Source organism: Polypterus senegalus, chromosome 15, assembly GCF_016835505.1.
Source record: "Polypterus senegalus isolate Bchr_013 chromosome 15, ASM1683550v1, whole genome shotgun sequence".
NCBI classification, from domain to species: Eukaryota; Metazoa; Chordata; class Cladistia; order Polypteriformes; family Polypteridae; genus Polypterus; species Polypterus senegalus.
In genome coordinates this window covers 129,159,197-129,175,020 of record NC_053168.1, presented here as the reverse complement: position 1 = coordinate 129,175,020, position 15,824 = coordinate 129,159,197, and the positions used below count along the sequence as shown (strand labels likewise).

Genomic DNA, 15,824 nt, shown 5'->3' with positions numbered 1-15,824 from the left:
GATTGTAATTTTTTAAATGTTGCACAATTGCTTTTATTGACTTGTTTTACCAAAAAGGAATATTATAAATCTAACATAAATTTTCAGTAATATTGTTGTCGTTTTGCCTTTTCTGTGATGCCAAATTTAGCAATTTAAATTTTGTAATGTATGATTTTTAGAACAAACCTAATTTATTTTGAGACATGTACTGCATAATGTTTAATTATGTTTTCTTAGGATCATACTTGTACAACCCAAAACCTGGAAAGGAAATGTCAGGTACAGTAAATTAATACTTTAGTTTATTGATGCATTTTTTCCTCTCTAGAAGACCATTTGGTATTTATAAAATAAATTACCATTGCAAACATTACCAAATTTTATATGATTTGTTCAATCTGATGATTAGAAGCTTCAGCAATTTAAAAATATGTAGTTCAGAACATTTGTCTGCCAGGGGTACTACCAGAAATAGGAATTGGGATACTCTTGCCCTCATGATGGGCATTAACCTTCTGCATATGATTAATTGATTGATTGATTGATTCTGCACTGGGAAATATGAGGTGATGATTATGGCTCCAGAGCAGTGTGCCCTCACCTAACGATGGAAGGTTGTCTCTTTTATTGGTCGCTCATTGCATGAAAAATTAGTTATTTGTCTTCTAGCCCATTTTACAACTGTAGTCAATTTCCTAAACCAGGTCTCTCTATGTCAAACTTTCAGAGTTCAAACCACAATACTCACGTAGAGTATGAGAGCCAGCACAATTATTTTACTAATCACCACTAATATAACAGATATCTATACTAATAAAAGGCTAATCCCTCACTGACTGACTGACTGACTGACTGACTGACTGACTGACTGACTGACTCACTCACTCACTCACTCACTCACTCACTCACTCACTCACTCATCACTAATTCTCCAACTTCCTGTGTAGGTAGAAGGCTGAAATTTGTCAGGCTCATTCCTTACAAATTCCTTACAAAAGTTGGGCATGTTTATTTTCGAAATTCTACGCGTAATGGTCATAACTGGAAGGTATAGTTCTCCATATACTGTAATGGAGTTGAGCTCGAAAGCCGTAATCACGTGAACTGACTGTCAACGCAGTATGTAGAAAACCAGAAGGAGCTCCAAAAAGCGCTGAAGAAAACATGCATTATATAATTGAGAAGGCCGCTGGCATTTGTCATGCCCACAGGTAATGCGGGATACAAGTTTAATGAGAGGACGCAGGATATAAATGAGAGTTTTGATCACTTTGTAACTAAGTTAAAATTGCAGGTAAAGGGCTGTGCTTATGCAAATTCAGAGAGACTGTGTTTGTGGGGGATTGACAGTTACGTCGGGTGGGGGAGTCACGTCATCATCTCCCCTCCCATTCACCTCATTTTGCTCTGAGCCGAGCTCCGCATCTAACGCAGTCTTACAGAAGTGACTTTGTGACGCTGCTTCCAAATACTCACAGAAAAATCCACAAGTTAATACACACGCTGTCTGTAGAGTTTCTCCACACTGAATCCTCCAGGCACTACTTACAAAAGATTACATTGACAATCGTGCTACGTTATTTTTAAAATGTTTCCTTTTCTTAGCACAAGCACAGCTGAGAAGCTTCGATGCATGTGCTCCATAACGCGTTAAAAAATAATGCATTTAATCACACTTTCAATTCAAAGCAAAGGGGAACTTCTGTCAATGCATGATTTCCTGGTACACCGATTACATTGATCAGCGCTTCCCGATTCATTTTACCCTCGCATCCCCTTGGTTTGAGAAGAAGTATGAAAAAATATGAGGTTAACGCAGAAAAACAGATCACCAATTGAAGCTTTATGAATAATGGATACTTTATTCGCCATCAATAATTGTTTTGGTAAAGCCATACTCAGTGTAATCCTCCTTTCATTTTATAATTTTTCCATGACTAGCCATGATTAAATGAACGGTAAAAAAGTAAGAGCGAAGTGAGAGTGACTTATTCAGGCTGGCAGGCGACAGGTCAATAGCTCGAATTTGGATATAAGTAGGTTCTATTTAGTCACCAGAAATGTCTTTGGTAGGAATGGAAGTTGAATTTAGTCATTAAATTTCTATGGTGAAGAAAAATTTATGCAATGATGACTAAATTTAACTTACATTCCTACTAAACATATTTCTGTCGACTAAATAAAAATTACTTATATTTAAAATTTAAATAGAACTTAAACAGATACCCATGCAGCACTAAGTGCACGTAAGAGCAGGAGTCATCCGTTTTAACAAGCAGCGTATTGCACTGATACGAAATAGCCTGCCCATTTAATTATATAGGAATGGATAGATAAATTAAGATTTTGTACAAATAATGTTTTTAATTTTTCTTCCTCGATGGATTCTGGCACCCACAGACACAGCTGATCGCACCCCAAAGTAGATATATATCTATACTAATAAAAGGCAAAGCCCTCACTGACTCACTCACTCACTCACTAACTGACTGACTGACTGACTCATCACTAATTCTCCAACTTCCCGTGTGGGTAGAAGGCTGAAATTTGGCAGGCTCATTCCTTACAGCTTACTTACAAAAGTTGGGCAGGTTTCATTTCGAAATTCTACGCATAATGGTCATAACTAGAAGCTATTTTTCTCCATTTACTGTAATGGAGTTCAGCTGGAGGGGCGGAGTTTCGTATGACATCATCACGCCTCTCACGTAATCACGCATTACGTAGAAAGCCAGGAAGAGCTACGCTTTAGAAAACATGCATTATATAATTAAGAAGGCAGCGAAACAATTAGAAGCGAGCGAGTGACATATAAAACCATATTCAGCGGCTCACGTGAACTGACGCAGTGCGCAGACAAAAAGCAACAGTTCCAAAGAGTGCTAAACAAAAACCGAATTACACTGCTACGCTCAAATAGATAAACCACACGCCGTGGCGCGATAGTTGATTCGCCTGTAGCGCCCACGTCCGAGGTTCGATTCCCGAGAGGGGATTCACTAAGTATGTACGCGCGCTTCTCGATTTATTTTAACCTCGCATCCCCTTAGTTTGAGACGTATGAAAACGCATGCGGTTAACGCAGAAAGACAGATCACCTATTGAAGCTTCATGAATAATGGATACTTTATTCGCGATCAATGATTGTTTTGGTAAAGCCATACTCAGTGTATTCATTAGATGAACGGTAAAAAAGTAAGAGCGAGGGGACGGTAACTTACTGAAGCACACAAGCAAAACCACAATAGCACGCGGGCTCGATGTACTGTAGTGCGCGTCAACTAGATCTGACTTGCGCGATCACATTCCAAAAAATATTTCTTTTCAAGTTCTATTTAGTCCATATGAGTCAAACTCAAGGCCCACGGGCCACATCCGGCCCGGCGTGTAATTATATCCGGCCCGCGAGATCATTTTATATACTGTATTATTGTTATTAATGGCCCGGGGATATGAAGCGCTGGTAACACAATAAACTACAGATCCCATAATCCAGCGCTTCAGCTGCCTTGCCGAACACTTACCACGTTAATCAAGTCTAGCTTATGATGCTACAAGTTATTGCCAAGCTAGCCCACACGATGCCAAAGAGAAAAGGTGATTCTGAACATAGAGCCTTTAAAAACCGATGGGAGGCTGATTATATGTTTACTGACATTGCCGGTAAACCCTTATTGTTATTAATGGCCTGGGGATATGAAGCGCTGGTAACACAATAAACTACAGATCCCATAATCCAGCGCTTCAGCTGCCTTGCCGAACACTTACCACATTAATCAAGTCTAGCTTATGATGCTACAAGTTATTGCCAAGCTAGCCCACACGATGCCAAAGAGAAAAGGTGATTCTGAACATAGAGCCTTTAAAAACCGATGGGAGGCTGATTATATGTTTACTGACATTGCCGGTAAACCCTTATTGTTATTAATGGCCTGGGGATATGAAGCGCTGGTAACACAATAAACTACAGATCCCATAATCCAGCGCTTCAGCTGCCTTGCCGAACACTTACCACGTTAATCAAGTCTAGCTTATGATGCTACAAGTTATTGCCAAGCTAGCCCACACGATTCCAAAGAGAAAAGGTGATTCTGAACATAGAGCCTTTAAAAACCGATGGGAGGCTGAGTATATATGTTTACAGACATTGCCGGTAAACCCATGTGTCTCATTTGTGGAACGTGTGTACAAAAACAGGGGTCTCCTTCCCAGCAAAAGTCGAGCAGCCGGCTCGCGCGCATAGCTGTGCCGGGATTTGAGACGCTGACTGCGCTTCTGCCTTAAATCAAAGTGAGCACTTTTAATTTTTTTCATCCTCCCCCTGAGCTATAGCCCAGACAAGTGCAAACACGGGACCCCTTTTCTACACCACGGCAAAATAATATTAAGGCGATTCACACTTTCTTTTGCACGTATACGATTATGAGGTCCTCAGCTCGGATTATGAAGACACGCACACGAGTGAAGGACTGACAGTGCCATCACAGCCGATTAATGGCAGAGACGTCTCACCAGTCTACACAAGACCCACCGCGACTGTCCCCAAAGGCGATCATAACGCGTCACCGAACATATCTCTATACTATATAAAAGAAAAATGCAACTTTCCTTTCTTTACACCTTTTTTCATTTTATCCCAAACCAAAGCCTTTCTCTCTTAACACTGCAGAGGACACAAAACAATTTTTCTTTAATTACTGGTAATACCGTTAAGGCACATTACCAGAGGCAGAAATTTGAACGTTCACATAGAAAATGTAATTTCTATACCACAGCCGTCGTGTAGCGCCTTTCAAAAGGGATCAACTACCGAGAGATGATCCATATACATTTTAGCTGCTGTTAGTACTACTTACCTGTTCTGTTATACCGTCTTTTAAAATGTAGTTTACCCGCAACCACTCGAGTAGTGCTCAATGTACCTGTACTTCTTAAAACGTTAATGTTTTACTGTTTAATAACTAATAGACTATATTTTATTATTTTTACCTTACACTCAGTGACCAAAGCTATATACACACATATAGACACATACATATATATATATATATACATTGTCGCAGTAGGGGGCAGTAGTGCTCCCTTGAACCCTCAGGTACCACGCCAAACACCTGGTAAAATTGCCACAATGATTATATTTATTATAATAATGTGCACCAAGCACCCTCCACTCCACTATATTCATAAATCACAATTACAATAATAAATCAATAATAATCACAATCCTCCACTCCCAGATCGCTTGCCCTCCTACCACCCAGCTCAGCTCATTGTCTGGGAGCTCCCTCAGTCCTTTTATATTCCCTGACCGGAAGTGTTCCCAATCCCCAGTCCATGTGATCTTGTATCACTTCCGGTCAGGTAAAAGTACTTTTCTTCATCCCGGAAGCCCGTCACTCTTCCTATGACGAACTTCCGGGTAATAGTGCACAAATAAGTCTTTGGTCCTCCCTGCAGCTCCCTCTTGCGGCCCCTGTGGTATCCAGCAGGGCTGAGGATAAAAACTACATAGTCCATGACTCCCTGCTGGTCTTAGGGGCACCTCCATACTGCAGGGAGGGCTCCATCTGGCGGCTTGGGGGACTTGGCCGGGATAAACTGCCGGGCACAGTCCACAACATATATATATACACACACACCTATCTACATTTTATATATATATATATATATATATATATATATATATATATACACACACATATATATAATTTGTGTGTGTGTGTATGTATGTGTGTGTGTATGTATGATGTAGATAGATATGTATATATATATATATGTGTGTATATGTAGATATCTAATGTATATACATATGTATATATTTATATAGATATGAAGATATGTATGTATATATATATATATATATATATTATATATATATATGTAGACTCAAAACCATTATGACAGCAGCAATCCAAGCTGTGAGAAAACAGTAAAAAGGAGGCATGTCAGATGTTGTGGTACATTTTCTAATGCAGCTAGACGAAAACAACTTTGTGACGCTGCCGCCAAATACACAAACAATTACTTTCACAATCATGTTACATTATTTTTCAAATGTTTCCTTTTCTTTTTCATAACTTCTTTAACACACGACATCGCTGCGAAGTGCAGTTATTTTGGTATATATATATATATATCACAGCGACACTCATAACAGTGACAAAACAATTACATTGACAATCATGTTACGTTATTTTCAAAATGTTTCCTTTTGTTTCTGTTTCCTTCTTTAACACACTACTTCTCCGCTGTCAAGCGGTTATTTTGCTATATATATATATATATATATATATATATATTTATATATATAGATACAGTATTTATATATATATATATATATAGATACAGTATATAGATATAGATATGGGAACAACACTCATATCAATGACAAAACAATTACATTAACAATCATGTTACGTTATTTTTAAAATTTTTCCTTTTCTTTTTCATACCTTCTTTAACACACTACTTCGCTGCGAGCGCGGGTATTCTGCTAGTATATTATATATTATATATAGATATATAGATAGAGATATAGATATACATATATAGATAGATAGATATATACATATAGATAGATATAGATAGATATATATAGATATATAGATAGAGATATAGATATATATATGTATATGAATGTATATGTGTGTGTGTATATATTTATATATATATATATATATATATATATATATATATATATATATATATATACACTGCTCACAAAAATTAAAGGAACACTTTTAAGAAACACATTAGATACATCAGATCTCAATATGAAGTTGGATATCTATACAAATAACGACAGGGCAATGTCTTAGGAACAAAAGGATGCCAAGTCTTTTAATGGAAATAAAAGTTTTTTGCCTACAGAGGGCTCAATTGTGTACACACCCTAAAATCAGAGTGAAATGAAGATGTGGCAGGCTAGTCCATTTTTCAAAAACTTAATTTCTGCTACTCAAAATGCTTTTCAGTATCTTGTGTGGCCCCACGAGCTTGTATGCATGCTTGACAACGTCGGGGCATGCACCTAATGAGACGACGGATGGTGTCTTGTGGCATTTCCTCCCAGATCTGTATGAGGGCATCCCTGAGCTGTTGTACAGTCTGAGGAGCAACCTGCGCGCCTAATGGACCGAAACATAATGTCCCACAGATGTTCTATTGGGTTTAAGTCAGGGGATCGTGAAGGCCATTCAATTGTTTCAATTCCTTCATCCTCCAGGTACTGCCTGCATACTCTTGCCACATGAGGCTGGGCATTGTCGTGCATTAGAGGAAACCAGGACCTACTGCACCAGCGTAGGGTCTGACAATGGGTCCAAGGATTTCATCCTGATACCTAATGGCAGTCAAGATGCCGTTGTCTAGCCTGTAGTGGCCCGTGAGTCGCTCCATGGATATGCCTCCATGATCATCACTGACCCACCACCAAACCAGTCATGCTAAACGATGTTACAGGCAGCATAATATTCTCCACGGCTTCTCCTGACCCTTTCACGTCTTTCACATATACTCAGTGTGAATCTGCTCTCATCTGTGAAAAGCACAGGGCGCCAGTGGTGGACCTGCCAATTCTGGTATTCTATGGCAAATGCCAATTGAGCTCCCCTGTGCTGTGCAGTGAGCACAGGGCGCAGTAGACATTTGGGCCCTCAGGCAACCCTCATGAAGTCTGTTTCTGATTGTTTGGTCAGAGACATTCACACCAGTGGCCTGCTGGAGGTCATTTTGTAGGGCTCTGGCAGTGCTCATCCTGTTCCTCCTTGCCCAAAGGAGCAGATACTGGTCCTGCTGATGGGTTATGGACCTTCTATGGCCCTCTTCAGCTCTCCTAGAGTAACTGCTTGTCTCCTAGAATCTCCTCCATGCCCTTGAGACTGTGCAGGGAGACACAGCAAACCTTCTGGCAATGACACGTATTGATGTGCCATCCTGGAGAAGTTGGACTACCTGTGCAACCTCTGTAGGGTCCAGGTATCACCTCGTGCTACCAGTAGTGACACTGACTTTAGCCAAATGCAAAACTAGTGAAGAAACAGTCAGAAAAGATGAGGAGGGAAAATGTCAGTGGCCTCCACCTGTTAAACCATTCCTGTTTTGGGGTCATCTCATTGTTGCCCCTCTAGTGCATCTGTTGTTAATTTCATTAACACCACAGCAGCTGAAACTGATTAACAACCCCCTCTGCTACTTAACTGACCAGATTAATATCCCATAAGTTTCATTGACTTTATGCTATACCTTGATTAAAAAGTGTTCCTTTAATTCTTTTGAGCAGTATATATATATATATATATATATATATATATATATATATATATGCCAGCAACACTCATGACAATGACAAAACAATTACATTGTCAATCATATTAAGTTATTATTAAAATGTTTCCTTTTCTTTTCATTACTTCTTTAATACACTACTGCTCATTAAGAGTTGTATTTTGCTAGTGTATATATATATATATATATATATATATATATATATATATATATATGCACACACACACATATATAGATATATACATATATACGTATACACATCTACATATATATACATAAATATTATATATATATATATATATATATATATATATATATATACAGGGAGTGCAGAATTATTAGGCAAGTTGTATTTTTGAGGATTAATTTTAATATGGAACAAACACAGTGCTATCAGTCAATCCAAAATGTTAATAAACCTGAAACCTGAATGTTTCACAACGGAAATGTGAGTGTGAACATCATCAGGGGAATACAAATGTGCGCACAATTATTAGGCAACTATTAGTGTGCAGATTTATTATGCAACTAAAGGAACAATGAAAATTTTCCCATCTCACTTGTTTATTTTCATCTGTTATAGTGAGAATAATAAACAAACACCTCAAAATTTACAAATAAACATCTCTGACATTTCAAAAAAATAAATCAATCAATCAATGACCAATATAGCCACCCTTCTTTCCAATAACAGTCATAAGCCTTTCCATTTATGGAGTCTGTCAGTTTCTTGATCTGTTGACGATCAGCTTTTTGTGGAGAAGTGACTACAGCCTCCCAGACACTCTTCAGAGAGGTGTATTGTTTTTCTCCCCCGTAAATCTAGTGTTTAAGAAGTGCCCACAAGTTCTCGATAGGGTTTAGGTCAGATGAGGAAGGGGGGCCATGTCATTATTCCTTCATCTTTAAGGCCTTTACTGGCTGGCCACGCAGTGGAGAACTTCGATGCAAGTGATGGAGCATTGGCCTGCATAAAAATCATGGTCTTTTCCTGTATCACTGTTTGAAGAAAGTGTCTTGAAAAACTGGCAGTAGGTTTGGGAGTTGATTTTGAGTTCATCTTCAATGCAAAAGGTCCAACTAGCTCATCTTTAAAAATACCAGCTCATACCAGTACCCCACCTCCACGTTGGAGTGGAGCTCTGTGCCCATTACTGATCCACAGGTCCATCCATCTGGTCCATCAAGAGTCACTCTCATCTCATCGGTCCATAAAACCTTTGATAAAAATCTGTCTTCAGATATTTCTTGGCCCAGTTTTGACGTTTCAACTTATGTTTCTTGTTCAGTGGTGGTTGGGTTTCAGCCCTCCTTACCTTGGCCATGTCTTTGAGCACTGAACACCTTGTACTTCTGGGTACTCCAGGTAGGTTGCAGCTCTGGAATATGAAAGTACTGGAGGATAATGGGTTCCTGGTAGCTTCACGTTTGATTCTTCTCAAATCTTTGGCAGCTAATTTGCGTCTTTTGTTCTTAACACGTTTCTTGCGACCCTGTTGACTATTTGCAACAAAATGTTTGATGGTTCTGTGATCACACACCAATATCTTAGCAATTCCAAAAGTGCTGCATCCCTCTGAAAGACTTTTTACAATTTTGACTTTTCAGAGTCAGTTAAATCTCTTTTTTGGCCCATTTTGCCTGAGGAAAACTAGCTGCCTAATAATTCTGCACACCTTGATATAGGGTGTTGATCTCCTTAGGCCACACCCTCCCTCATTACACAAATACACATCACCTGACGTGCTTAAATCCAATAAGCATTCAAGTTAATACAGCTTGGAGTTGGAATATACACATTAAAAATGATGATATGGTCAAAATACTCACTTGCCTAATAATTGTGCACACAGTGTATGCACATATCAACATATATATACACATACATACATACACATACATATACACTCACCTAAAGGATTATTAGGAACACCTGTTCAATTTCTCATTAATGCAATTATCTAATCAACCAATCACATGGCAGTTGCTTCAATGCATTTAGGGGTGTGGTCCTGGTCAAGACAATCTCCTGAACTCCAAACTGAATATCAGAATGGGAAAGAAAGGTGATTTAAGCAATTTTGAGTGTGGCATGGTTGTTGGTGCCAAACGGGCCGGTCTGAGTATTTCACAATCTGCTCAGTTACTGGGATTTTCACGCACAACCATTTCTAGGGTTTACAAAGAATGGTGTGAAAAGGGAAAATATCCAGTATGCGGCAGTCCTGTGGGCGAAAATGCCTTGTTGATGCTAGAGGTCAAAGGAGAATGGGCCGACTGATTCAAGCTGATAGATGAGCAACTTTGACTGAAATAACCACTCGTTACAACCGAGGCATTTGTGAAGCCACAACACGCACAACCTTGAGGCGGATGGGCTACATCAGCAGAAGACCCCACCGGGTACCACTCATCTCCACTACAAATAGGAAAAAGAGGCTACAATTTGCACAAGCTCACCAAAATTGGACAGTTGAAGACTGGAAAAATGTTGCCTGGTCTGATGAGTCTCGATTTCTGTTGAGACATTCAAATGGTAGAGTCAGAATTTGGCGTAAACAGAATGAGAACATGGATCCATCATGCCTTGTTACCACTGTGCAGGCTGGTGGTGGTGGTGTAATGGTGTGGGGGATGTTTTCTTGGCACACTTTAGGCCCCTTAGTGCCAGTTAGGCATCATTTAAATACCACGGGCTACCTGAGCATTGTTTCTGACCATGTCCATCCCTTCATGACCACCATGTACTCATCCTCTGATGGCTACTTCCAGCAGGATAATGCACCATGTCACAAAGCTCGAATCATTTCAAATTGGTTTCTTGAACATGACAATGAGTTCACTGTACTAAAATGGCCCCCACAGTCACCAGATCTCAAGCCAATAGAGCGTCTTTGGGATGTGGTGGAACCGGAGCTTCGTGCCCTGGATGTACATGCCACAAATCTCCATCAACTGCAAGATGCTATCCTATCAATATGGGCCAACATTTCTAAAGAATGCTTTCAACACCTGGTTGAATCAATGCCACGTAGAATTAAGGCAATTCTGAAGGCGGAGGGGGGTCAAACACCGTATTAGTATGGTGTTCCTAATAATCCTTTAGGTGAGTGTATATACACACATACACACACATATATATATATATATATATATATATTGTCAGGGATGCCAGGGGCAACGACCCGGCCGGGACGCTGTGAGGGACCGGAAGAGGGTCAAAGCTTACCCTGGATCACGTGGGGGCCGCCTTCCTGGTTGCTCTGGGGGCCACGGGTACAGGGCATGGAAGCTCCACCCTGTAGGGGCCCGTGGTCACCGCCAGGAGTCGCCCCAATGCCTTGGGGACCTGTTACCCCAGCACTTCCGCCACACCAGGAAGTGCTGGGGGGAAGATTTAGGACGGCACTCGGAGAGCTGCCGGGAGGACAGCCGGCACTTCCGCCACGCTGGTGCGTGGCCAAGGGAGGAACGCCGGGAACACCTGGGGCTCATCCGGGGACTGCATAAAAGGGGCCGTCTCCATTCATTCAGGGCTAGAGTCGGGTGGAAGAAGGACGAAGCACAGAGGAGGTGTGGAGGCGGCCCGAGAAGAAGGCATTTGTGGCCAGGACTGTGATTGTTGGGGTATTTGTGCACTTTTGGACTTTAAATAATGTAAATAGTTTGTAAATAAACGTGTGGTGGTTTGATGAACAACATGTCCGCCTGTCTGTGTCCGGGTTGGCTCCACAATATATATACACAGTCACATATATATACACATACATACATTCATACACATATATATATCTACATATATATATATATATATATATATATATATACACTGTATATAGGAAAATCACCGCGATTCGCAGCGGCGAAATACTGCTTTTAAATTTTTATTAAGAAGAAAAGAACCTTGTTAAACTGAAGGAAAATATACCAATAACTATTTGTTAAGTATCTCTTTGTATACCACGTTGTCAGTTCAGCACTCTGGTTGTAATATGATCAAGCTGTGCGAGCTTACTCTTGAGAATGCAACATATAGTTGTCCAGGAGAAAAGCAACCTTGCCTCAAATCAGTGGGAACCTTTTGTAGGGTCTGTCACTGAGACTTATTGTCATCGCGAAGCAGAGACTTACTGGAAATTGGAGGCATTTGAATTGAAATGGGAGATCAGAGGGTATAACAGGTATGCCAGGAATACATTCAGAGTGTGGAGAAACTCTATAGATAGCGTGTGTATTAACTTGTGGATCCTAAACACTAAGGAAAAAGAACGGCAAGACCGCGTGAGGTGCGGAGCTCTGCTTAGAGCGAAATGAAGTGAATGAAATGAGGTGAATGGGAGGGGAGATGATGACGTGACTACCCCACCCGCCTTAACTGTCAATCCCTCCACAAACACAGTCTCTCGGATTGTGATGTCCACGGATTTATTTAATGTTAGCTCAGACCCGGCACTTTTGCCGAGTTTGAGCCAAACATTATTCTATCCCTGACGATCTCAACTCTCCTTTATATAAATCAGTAAAGGAGAGAGGACTAAACACTAAGGAAAAAGAATGGCAAGACTGCGTCAGGTGCGGAGCTCAGCTCGGAGCGAAATGAAGTGAATGGGAGGGGAGATGCTGACGTGACTCCCCCACCCGCCTTAACTGTCAGTCCCTCCACAAACACAATCTCTTGGAATTTGCATAAGCACAGTCCTTAACCAGCAATTTTAAATTAGTTACAAAGTGATCAAAACTCTCGTTTATACCCTGCGTCCTCTCATTAAACTTGTATCTCGCAAATATCGTATTAGTTGTGGGCATGACAAACGCTAGCGGCAGCCTGTCTATGAAGTTAATTTAAACTTTAGGTTTACACCATGCTTTCTTTCCGCACTTTGCAACTATAAATATGCTTGTATGCGTCACTCGCTTCATATTCTTTCACTTCCTTCTCAATTGTGTAATGCATTTTTTCTTCAGCGCTCTTTGGAGCTCTTCCTTGTTTTCTACGTACTGCGTTCACAGTCAATTCACGTGATTATGTGGGAGGCGTGATGATGCGAGACGCAACTCCGCCTCCCACGGCCATCGAGCTACAGTACATTACAGTATATGGATTAAAATTGGTTCCAGTTATGACCGTTACGCGTAGAAACCTGCCTAACTTTTGTAAGGAAGCTGTAAGGAATGAGCCTGCCAAATTTCAGCCTTCCACCTACACGGGAAGTTGGAGAATTAATGATGAGTGAGTCAGTCTGTCAGTGAGTCAGTCAGTGAGAGCTTTGCCTTTTATTAGTGTAGATTTATATTGGTCATTAGTTCTATTACATTTAATTAGATCATCTTAACTGAAAAAAATTACTTTGAAAAATCCACTTATTCATTTTGTTAATGACTTTTAAAAGAACAGAGTTTACAAGGAGCTGGGTGAACGAAAGCTTTAAAGGATTTCCTGCCAAGATTACTAAACTGGTACATGAAGTATTTCCCGATTATGGCATACTGTAAATGCACAAATCGATATAACATTTAGATGCTTTCTAACTGGTTTAAACGTAGTACAAGTGAATTATCAAGAGTTACTGTAGGTGCTACAAATATGGATGAAAGACATATAATTACCTGCCAAAAGTAAAGAGAGGCGCTGAAATCTGCAAAATAACCTACCAAACCTTTTTGAGCAATTCAGCACTCTACACAGCTCAGTGCACAAAAGACTTCTACTATAACACTGTCAGAGGAAACCAGCTTTCTGAGAACAGTAACACATTTAACAATGAAACTTTGTAATTTTTTTTTTATGTCAGTTGGGGCTGAGACAATGGTTGACGATAAAGTCCATGTAAAATACATATTGTTGATTGGCTCCAATCATTGCAGAATTTTGCTTGAAGCTGTGCTTAATATTGTTAGTTTTCAAGTTTATTGTTATGTGTACAGTACATAGCACAATGTAATTCTTACTTCCATGTATCTTCAGAACAGTATATATAAAAGTATATACAATATACAAAATAGTATTTGCAAGTATATACATAAATGCACACACTGTTTACTTTTTTAAAATATTTGTTCTTGTTATTGACTGTCCCCGAATCTACTTATGTAAGTATCACTGGCCCTGTACCTTTACAAAAGTGTCTGTACAAGACAGGTGAGGTCTTCAATTAGTCACTTTATCTTCCTAAGGCACTAAATGATATGTACAGTCTTTGGAAAAAGTAAGTATACCCCATGGAAACTTTTAACGTTTTCTACATATTTGAACATGCAAACAGTGGATCTTCATGCAAACTGTACCTAGCGATAAAAGTGATATACTTGAATAAAACAAGAAAAATTTACCTTTTAAGTTATTTATTTAATAGAAATATCTGTAGATGTAATCATCTACTGTGGATCTGCTGGGGAAAAAAGTAAGCACACCCTTTATTTCAGAACTTGATATTGCCCCTGTTAGTAGGGATGACTTCTTGTAGGCATTTTGCATAACTGCTCAACTGTTTTTATGACATCAACTCAGTTAAATTTTTGACCACTTCACCTGCAAAATTCCTTCAGTTGTAAGATGTTAGCGGGTTTTCTTCCAGGTACTGTCCGTTTCAAATACTCCCACAACTTTTCAATGGGATTCAAAGCAGGGCTTTCCCTAGGCCACTCCATAACCATCAATTTCTTCTTTTTGGAGCCATTCCTTAGTGGATTTGCTAGTGTGCTTCAGATCATTATTGTACTGAAGGGTCCATTGGCGTTTCAAATTCAACTTTCGAATAGAAGGCCTCACAATCTACTGAAGTATATTTTGATATGAGGCAGAATTCACAATTGACTTGATGAAGTTGCCCAGGTCCTGCGTCAGCAAAGTAACCCCAAACAATAACATTTCACAAACATACTTCACAGATGGCTTGAGTTTCTTCTCCAAAACTGGTGTCTTCGGTTTATACTTATTCAACTTCGGAAAGTATATTTTATAAACATCTAACTGCTTCAAAGTTACTTTGTCATTAACAGTCCAGACAAATTAAATCTATTAAACTGTACAAATATTGTAGCTTGTAATTTTTTAAATGTTGCGCAAATGCTTTTATTGACTTGTTTTCCCAAAAAGGAATATTATAAATCTAACATAAATTTTCAGTAATATTGTTGGCGTTTTGCCTTTTCTGTGATGCCAAATTTAGCAATTTAAATTTTGTAATGTATGATTTTTAGAACAAACCTAATTTGTTTTGAGACATGTACTGCATAATATTTAATTATGTTTTCTTAGGATAACATCAGTACGATCCGAAACGTGGAAAAGAAAGTGCAGGTACAGTAAATTAATACTTTATTTTATTGATGCATTTTTCCTCTCTAGAAGACCATTTGGTATTTATAAAATAAATTACCATTGCAAACATAACCAGATGTTATATGATTTGTTCAATCTGATGATTAAAAGCTTCAGCAATTTAAAAAGATGTAGTTCAGAACATTTGGCTGCCAGGGGTACTACCAGAAATAGGAATTGGGATACTCTTGCCCTCATGATGGGCATTAACCTTCTGCATATGATTAATTGATTG

General features: G+C 39.3%; 1 long non-coding RNA gene across 1 annotated transcript in view; it reads left to right on the top strand.

Annotated features, from left to right (window-relative positions):
• Positions 1-15,569, top strand: part of LOC120515792 — a 41,772-nt gene extending 26,203 nt beyond the window's left edge. Inside the window, exons 3-4 of the long non-coding RNA XR_005630706.1 lie at positions 220-261; positions 15,527-15,569. This is a non-coding gene — a long non-coding RNA (uncharacterized LOC120515792). The remainder of the gene's footprint in view (positions 1-219; positions 262-15,526) is intronic.
• The last annotated feature ends 255 nt before the right edge of the window (positions 15,570-15,824 follow it).